Source organism: Triticum dicoccoides, chromosome 7A (assembly GCF_002162155.2).
Source record: "Triticum dicoccoides isolate Atlit2015 ecotype Zavitan chromosome 7A, WEW_v2.0, whole genome shotgun sequence".
NCBI lineage: Eukaryota > Viridiplantae > Streptophyta > Magnoliopsida > Poales > Poaceae > Triticum > Triticum dicoccoides.
Window position 1 is genome coordinate 324,076,717 of NC_041392.1, and position 8,850 is coordinate 324,085,566.

Consider the following 8,850-nt stretch of genomic DNA (forward strand, 5'->3'; position numbering starts at 1 on the left):
TAACGGATGTCAACCTCTTCAGGATGGCTCCTCCGATGTGTCATAATCTGGACTGCAATGATGGGGAAGAGTCGAACCCTCCACCACCACCTCCACCTCCGGAGGCATGTAAGCTGTCATGGCAGCCACCAACACCAATACTCAGATGCTATTGCAACTCTTGCAAGAGCGCACCCAAGGTCAAGGCAACCAAGGAAATCAAGGCCAAGGCAACAATCAGCCTCAGTTTGCTACCCTCAACCAGTTCCTCGTAAACCAGCCGAAGTCCTTCAGCAACTGTGTCGAGGCCACAGACGCCGACGACTGGCTCGTGGACATTTGCAAACATTTTGAGTGTAGCAATGTCAGGCTTGAGGACTTTGTCAAGTTTGCTTCGTTTCAACTCAAGGACCAAGCTGCTGAGTGGTATCAACAATACAGAGATTCCAGAGGAGGTCGTGTGATTACCTGGGATGATTTCCGCCAAGACTTCAAAGCTCATCACATTCCACCAAGTGTAGCTAAGTGCAAGCGTGAGGAGTTCCGCAATCTCAAGGAAGGCAGCATGTCCATGTATCAATACAATATCCAGTTTCAGAAACTTGCTCGCTTCGCTAAACAAGACGTTCCTGATGAGAAGAGCATGATCTATCAATTCAGAGGTGGCCTCAAAGAGGATCTACAGTTAGCTCTTGTGCTTCTTGAGCAGACTAAGTTTGATCAATTCTACAACATGGCACTAAAGCAAGAAGCCGCTTAGCTCAAGTGTGAGGCATCTAAGAAGAGAGTCAGGGACGCAGTTCAGCCTTCTTCCTCACAAGTGGCAGCTAAGCAATAGAAGTTCTGGTTGCTTCCTCCTCCGTTTCGTCAGTCCTACCAGCAGAAGAGCAAAGGTCGCAATGGATCTTCGCACCCACCCAACCAAGGCTATCAGAACAAAGCTCAGTCTCAAACTCCAAGGTCAAGTGCTCCTTATCACCGCCCGCTCTCAGAGGTTACTTGCAACAAGTGTCAGCAGAAAGGGCACTATGCAAACAAGTGCTTCAACCAAAGGCGCCTTTCGCCTCCTCCTCCTGTGAGATCTGTCAGCAATGCAATGGTCAAGCATAATCCCAAGCATGCTAAGGTCAACATGATGAACGCAGCTCAGGCAGAGGATTCTTTAGAAGTGATCATGGTAACCTTCCAGTTAACTGTATTCCTGCAAAAGTTTTTGTTGACACTGATGCATCACATTGTTTCATGTCAAGACCGTTTTTTGCCAAGCATGAATTCACTTCTTCTCATTTGGGTAAAACCATGGATATCGTTTCTCCGGGTAAACGGTTGAGTGCCAGTTTGGTGGTTCCGAATGTTTCCATCAAGATGGGAGACTATAGATTTATGTCTTCTCCAATGGTTCTTGGTGACTCGGATATTGATCTAATTCTCGACATGGACTGGCTTGCTAAGCACAAGGCTCAGCTTGATTGTGCTGCCAGGCAAATTCAATTGAAACACTCTTCTAAGGATGTGATCATCTATGCCGCTCGTGAGGAAACCATTCGGCTGTTTTCTCCCAATGAGAAGGGCGAGTTGAATGCCATCTCTCAGATTCCAGTTGTTTGTGAATATCAAGATGTCTTTCCAGAAGAGCTTCCGGGAATGCCTCCTCACCGGCCAGTTGAATTCATTATCGATCTTGAGCCTGGCATGGAACTCGTTTGCAAGCGTCCTTACAAGCTTGGACCAGAGGAGTTTAAGGAGTTGAAGAAACAACTCGATGAACAAGAGTGTATGGGTTTGATCAGACCGAGTTCATCTCCATAGGGTTGTGGTGTTCTTTTTTCAAGAAGGTTGGAACGGAACGACTCTGCGTCGACTACCGCCCATTGAACAAGAAGACAATAAAGAACAAGTATCCACTTCCCAACATCAATGATCTATTCGAGCAACTTAAGGGTTCTCAAGTATTCTCCAAGCTTGACCTCTGTATGGGTTATTACCAGATTCATATTCGTGAGCAAGATATCCTCAAGACAGCATTCAGAACAAGCTATGGTTCTTATGAATATACTGTCATGTCTTTCGGCCTTGTCAATGCTCCTCCAACGTTCTCTTGCATGATGAACTTCATCTTCAACCCTTACACAAATGATTTCGTCCTGGTGTATCTCGATGATATCTTGGCCTTTTCCAAGAATAAGGAGGATCATGCCAAGCATTTGAGATTGGTGCTTGACAAACTCGGAGAGCATCAATTCTATGTGAAGTTCTTCAAGTGTGAGTTCTGCCTTGACGAAGTTCTTTATCTTGGTCATATCATCTCCGCCAATGGCATCGTTGTTAATCCTGAGGAGGTGTCTGCAATTGTGAATTGGAAACCTTCTCAGAATGTCAAGCAACTCCGTAGTTTTCTTGGGCTTGCAAGCTATTGTCGAAGATTCGTTAAGAATTTTTCTAAGATTGCAAAGCCTCTTTCCAACCTCCTCCAGAAGCATGTCAAGTATGTCTGGACGCCTGAATGTGACGTTGCTTTCAACACCCTCAAAGAGAAGTTAGTCACAGCTCCTGTGTTGACTCCTCCTGATGAATCCAAGCCATTTGAAGTTTTCTATGATGCCTCCTTACAAGTTCTCGGCGCTGTGTTAATGCAAGAGAAGAAATTTGTGGCCTATACCTCTCTCCAATTGAAGCCCAACGAAAGGAACTACCCACTCATGACCTTGAGTTGGCGGCAATTATCCATGCATTATTAACACTAGTACAATGCCCGTGCGTTGCTACGGGCGAAATACATGAATAAATCAAACTGATGACTAAGTGACATGTGTGAAGTCCTTATCAATTTCTTTAGCGGATAGTATGAGAGCAACTATGCATCAGTCGCCTGTTTTTTATCGGTGATAAAAAATTTGTGATCATCATCTTCTTCATCCTCTTTGTCTTCATCCTTCCGTCCCAACGACCCATCCTCTGACGTTGGTCGTGGCCGGTGTCGATGTCCTGCGCCACCCTACCCGAGTTGCCTTCTTTGTCGGTTCACCGTTGCCGCGACACTGATCGAGGCCAGTGTTGATGCTATCCTGCCCATTCTCAAAACAATTATGCAAATCTCAGATGATCTCTTAAATGAAACATTGACGTTGGTCGTGGCCGGTGTCGATGTCCTGCGCCACCCTACCCGAGTTGCCTTCTTTGTCGATTCACCGTTGCCCCGACACTGATCGAGGCCTGTGTTGATGCTACCCTGCCCATTCTCAAAACAATTATGCAAATCTCAGATGATCTCTTAAATGAAACATGTTATCAGTGCCTGGCGAGATGGCGTGTGCATAGCTTATTTGAAGCATGTGAAAGAGGGTATCATGTTTTCAGAGGGATGGATTGATCAGTACCAGCATGTATGGAAACTTAATGCCTTCCAGAACTAAGCCACAAATTTTTCAAGCAAAGCACCATATTTTTCTTATGCTAGAAGGATGAACACATATGCAAAGGAATTGAAACCAACCTTAATGTTTGGCACAATTTTTAACAACGTATTGAAACTCCTAGTCCTAGACACTTTGTTTTGTTTCAACCTTCCACTCCAGCTTTGTTTTGTTTCTCTGACCACCAATGACAAATGAAGATAACCACAAGTGTCCCATCTACACTGTGGCCATGAGGAAGTCCAGGAGCCTAAGCCAAATATCATCAAGCATGAGTACAAACCATTCCCGCTGCACTTTCTTATATATCTCATATTAATAAAACAAGAAAATGTAGTTTGGTGCAGCTAGGATAGACAACTTTGGTACTTTGGTACTTTCCAGTTAGCATGAAAACTGTACACCTATATAGAACAGAAGCAACTTTTGCAAAAACAAAATCGGATAGCAGAAAAGTTGTTTGATAGCCAAATACATATAGTTAAAATTATATCCTTCAAACTGAAACTAATAACTTTCACACCGAAGGAATGTAACGAAGATATTTGAACAGAAAATAATAACTTTCACACTGGAGGAATGTTTAACCATCAGTCTTGAAACAAAAGGATTATATCCTTCAAACTGTAGCTAATATGGTACACATCTTGCTAGCAGGAGCAAGATCAAATTTCGAGCTAACATAGAACTATGCTGTAAAATTAATGATGCAATACAAAAAACAAGTGTCAGCTTGGTATCTTTATGCATCTTGCTAGCAAGTTCAGGATCAAACTGTAACTCCTGACAGAGATTTTGGAGGAATGATACTTTGTTAGGAGTAGCAGCCAAATCAGTACTAAAGGATTTTATAAGCTTATTTCTGTATGCTGGAGATTCAATATCTGAGGTGATTCCTTGTGCTTCATGCTTCCCTAATCCAAATATATTTCTTAGATCATTCAAAGGAATAACCTGCAACTTTAATAACGAGTATAAAACACTTCGATGGACAGTAATATAAATTGTACAAGACCATGTATCATGTATTTAGAGTCTCACAGTCAACCCAACTTATGAACTCTTAAAATAATAGGGCAACTCACAGCTCATGTACCATTGAAAACCATATGGCAATTTGTGGTGTTAGACATGTGTACTATGACAGAAATAAAAAGAGTTGACCAGCCCTAGGAAAGCATTTTATGCAAATATTTCAGGTGCATTTAAGAAAATGTCGCTAATCTTTACATACTCATTCATTTTAAACATGCAAAACTGCAGCTCCATCAGAGAGGTGATTTAGTAAGGGAAGCTATCAAATATTAAATGTGCTCTCTCTCTATCTCTCCATCTCGCTCTCCCTCTCCATCCCTCCCTAATAACCGTGGATATTCATTTATTTAAGTGATCATAAAAAATCAAAATATTCTAATTTGATTGTATAAGAATAGTGTAGTTCATTTGGATGTAAAAAACATTGATGGAACAAAGGAGTCATACAAAAACAAATTAACGCATCTATGAATAGACCCTGAATCAATTGTTCAAATACATGAATAATAATCTTGTCCATCACTGACTCGTTGAGAGTTGACGATAGTAGCAAGAAGAGTTCTACACTATGTTTCCACAAAAAGGCAAACATGATGCTCATAATGATTGCAGCAAACACTTTCAACTACAAAGTGATATACACAGGCAATACCTTTGGCAAGATAGTTATGCATACCAACAAACTATTAGTTGTGTATCATAGGATTAAACCTCGATGGAATAGCCATGTCAAGAAAGAATTACCAGGTGTATGAATTTTCTTTAGAATACAGATATGCCCTGCAGTAATGAAGAACAAAGCTGAAATTAGCAATCAGTTAGTGCATCTATAAAAAAATTAGCTGATTACCTTAATGGTATGAGGTTCAGAATACTGGTCCTGGTCTGTTTATACAAGAAGTGGAAAGAATAGAATAATTAGTAAAAATATTAGCTCTGAAATAACACAATTAGATACGAAGTGCAGATGCAATCATCAATTTTTCATAAGACAATACGCTTGCTAACACCATACTGTTGTAACAAATACATGAAAATATTGACTAATTATCAAAAGCGCAGAAGCATTGGCAATATAGATGTATACACTTGGTACGTAACACCAATATCTAGAAGTGATATTTAGTAGATATAAGATATACCCATGCCACAAATGATGTTACCTCGTGTTGGAAGGTTGTCAAGTAGAATTAGATGGATTTCTTATTTTTTATATAACTCTGCCTATGTGTGTCGCTTTGGTGTGTGCCGACCCCAATCTCATCGTTCACAACCAGGCCACATGCCCTTGCCTACCAGTGGCAGCTCAGTGCCGACGCCACATCCTTGATATTCTCCGGTGGCACAAGCGGGGGAGATAAGAAGAGGATATAATAATGCGTGCAGACAAACACCGATATTGCCCACTCAGCATAATATTCTCCAATGCTACATGTAGATATAACCTGATAGAAGCTACATGTAGACATAAGAATGTCTTGATGCATAAAAAATTATTATGAAATCTTGGACGGAGATGGCACCTGAGTTGGCGGCGTCTAGGAGAGTAGGACCTGAGTCGGCGGTGTCCAGGAGAGTAGCACCTATGTTCAGAATCACAAAGGACGCTGTCAAGCCAGCGAGGTCAACAATCGGCGAGGTCGGGACAGTGGCAATTGCGCCGCGAGAGTCTTCACTCTAAGTAAATGTTCCGAGTGTCTTCAAGGTTGATCCATTGCAAACTTCTTCACCCACGACATGGTCATCCCATGTGTTGATAAATAGGTGTTAGTCACAAACATTATACTCTGGGTGAATAATCAGTGGTCTCTACAGTAAAGAAAACACAAGTATATAATATAAAAACTATCAATTACCGGAGAAATAACTAATTGTTCTCCCGCTTCAGGCAATAATGAATAGAAAGCAATTAGTAATACTCTCCAAACTTCAGGTAATGATGGTGCTCATCGGTGAGGCATTTGGATTTGGTTGTTCTCCAACAATTCCTCCCACGTTGGTCAGATCTGAAGATTGGGGAGCGGCTGGTCTCCCATACGCAGGGAGCTCCTCTCCTTGGCATGCTCATTCATTGTACGGGGGTGGGGGCAGCAAGCTCTGTGCTTGGAGGGACAGGTGTGGCTGCTGAGGCAGGATGTGCCCTGAGCGGAACGAGACGTGCGCGAGTCAAGGCCGGCGAGATGTTGAACCCCATGGCGCCCAGCGCCGCCCCCTCAGGCCGCCATCGTCTCCCCCTGTTCCTCTCCCAACTCCCTAAGCACACTATCCCAGCCGCCTCCGTGCTCGTGTCCCGTAGCGGCGGCGGCACCACACCATCCCGGCCGCCTCCATGCTCGTGCCCCGTAGCGGCGACACTCAAGGCCGGCGAGATGATGAACCCCATGGCGCCCAGCACCGCACCCTCAGGCCGCCATCGTCTCCCCCTGTTCCTCTCCCAACTCCCTCACGACACTCCCAGCCGCCTCCGTGCTTGTGTCCCATAGCGGCGGCGGCACCACACCATCCCGGCCGCCTCCATGCTCGTGCCCGGTAGCGGCGGCGGCGGTGCCGCCGATTTCACCCTATCCTCTTCGTCTCCCTTTTTTGTTGCAAATCTCCGGCTGCCAAACGAATCTAGTCCGAGGTGTAGATGAATTGTTTCTTTTTTCTGGAGGAAACCAGGCAAAGTGGGGAGAGAAACGTGGGTATGCGAAGGCGGCAGTGCAGGCCGATGATGTGTGCCCGAAGCCCATGCCACTTACCAACGTCAGAAAGAACAAGAAAATCGAAACGTACTAAATTTTCTTAGCGCACGAATGACACATAAAAATTCCACGTAAATAGTGCCACCTCGGATAGCGAAAATAATATAAGTGAAAAAACTGAAAACGTAAATTCACGGAAAGAAGCGTATTGTGATGGTGAACCCATGAAGTCAATCCGTGTTTTATTATTAGGGAAAGATGGAGACATCTCTTATTGGGAAGGAAAGTGAACATCTTCACAGATCATAAGAGCCTCAAGTACATCTTCACTCAACCCAACCTCAACCTCAAGCAGACTTGTTGGGTCGAAATGATTCAAGAATACAATCCGAGTATTGAATATACTCCAGGCAAGGCCAATGTCATTGCAAATACTTTGAGCAGGAAGGCTTACTGCAACAGCTTAATTCTCAAGCCCTTCCAACCGGACCTTTGTAAAGCTTTCCGCAAACTGAATCTCCAAGTTATTCCTCAAGGCTTTCTTGCCAATCTCCAAGTCTCTCCTACTTTAGAAGATCAAATTAGTGAGGCACAACTTCTTGATGCCAGAAGGTGAAAATGGGATTGCCAAGAGCCAACCCAAATACAAGTGCTATCGCATTGATGACAAAGACACTCTATTACCGGATTGTGATTCCTAAAGGTGATCTAAGGAAAGTATGAATGAGGCGCACAATTCCCTCCTATCCATTCATCTTGGAAGTAAGAAGATGTACCATGACCTCAAACAGTCGTATTGGTGGACTCGAATGAAGCGAGAAATTGCTCAATTCGTGAATGAATGTGATGTCTGCAGAAGGGTGAAAGTAGAACACCAATGGCCTGCTGATCTCCTCCAACCTCTTGCTATTTCAGAATGAAAGTTTGACCATATCGAAATGGACTTCGTGACTAGATTTCCCAAGTCCAAGCGTGAAAATGATGCTATCTTCGTTGTTATCGATAAGCTTACTAAAGTGGCTCATTTCCTTTCAATCAAAGAATCTATCACAGTAGCTCAGTTGGCAGAGCTATACACCTCCAGGATTGTCTCCTTGCACGGCATTCCACAATTGATATCTTCAGATCATGGAAGCATCTTCACTTCTAAGTTTTGCGATTCCTTTTAGAAGGCCATGGGCACCAACATTCGCTTCAACACAGCTTTCCATCCTCAACCTAGTGGCCAAGTCGGGCAAGACAATCAAATCCTTGAAGATATGCTCGGGGCTTGTGTCATTTCCTTTGGTATGAAGTGGGAAGATTGTCTTCCGTATGCCGAGTTCTCCTACAACAACAGCTTCCAAGCGAGTTCGGGCAAGGCCCCATTCGAGATTCTCTATGGCAGAAACTGTCGTACTCCTCTCAATTGGTCAGAGACTGGTGAACACCAACTTCTTGGCAATGACTTGATCACAGAGACTGAAAATCTCAAAGTTGTGCAATCGTGCCAGAAGAGTTACTATGATAGCAAGCACTATGACTTGGCTTTCGAGATCGGAGACCATGTCTACCTCCGCGTCTCTCCAATGAAAGGCACTCATCGCTTCGGTATCAAAGGGAAGCTTGCCCCTAGATACGTGGGCCCTTTTAAGATCATTGACAAAAAAGGCAACCTCGCCTATCAACTTGAGATTCCGTCCAATTTCGCAAATGTGCATGATGTGTTTCACGTGTCACAGCTTCGCAAGTGCTTCAAG

General features: G+C 43.7%; 1 long non-coding RNA gene across 4 annotated transcripts; it reads right to left on the bottom strand.

Moving 5' to 3' along the window:
* Nucleotides 1–2,761: 2,761 nt before the first annotated feature.
* LOC119331353 lies at nucleotides 2,762–7,145 on the bottom strand. Of its 4 annotated transcripts, none has more exons than XR_005160474.1 (3): nucleotides 6,284–7,145; nucleotides 5,278–6,148; nucleotides 2,762–5,207 (listed from the first exon to the last, which is right to left on the bottom strand). It is a non-coding gene; the product is annotated as an uncharacterized LOC119331353 (long non-coding RNA). The 4 variants fall into 4 exon arrangements; XR_005160472.1 differs by having other exon boundaries at nucleotides 5,278–6,151; XR_005160473.1 differs by having other exon boundaries at nucleotides 5,278–5,872; nucleotides 5,951–7,145.
* Between the last annotated feature and the right edge of the window lie 1,705 nt (nucleotides 7,146–8,850).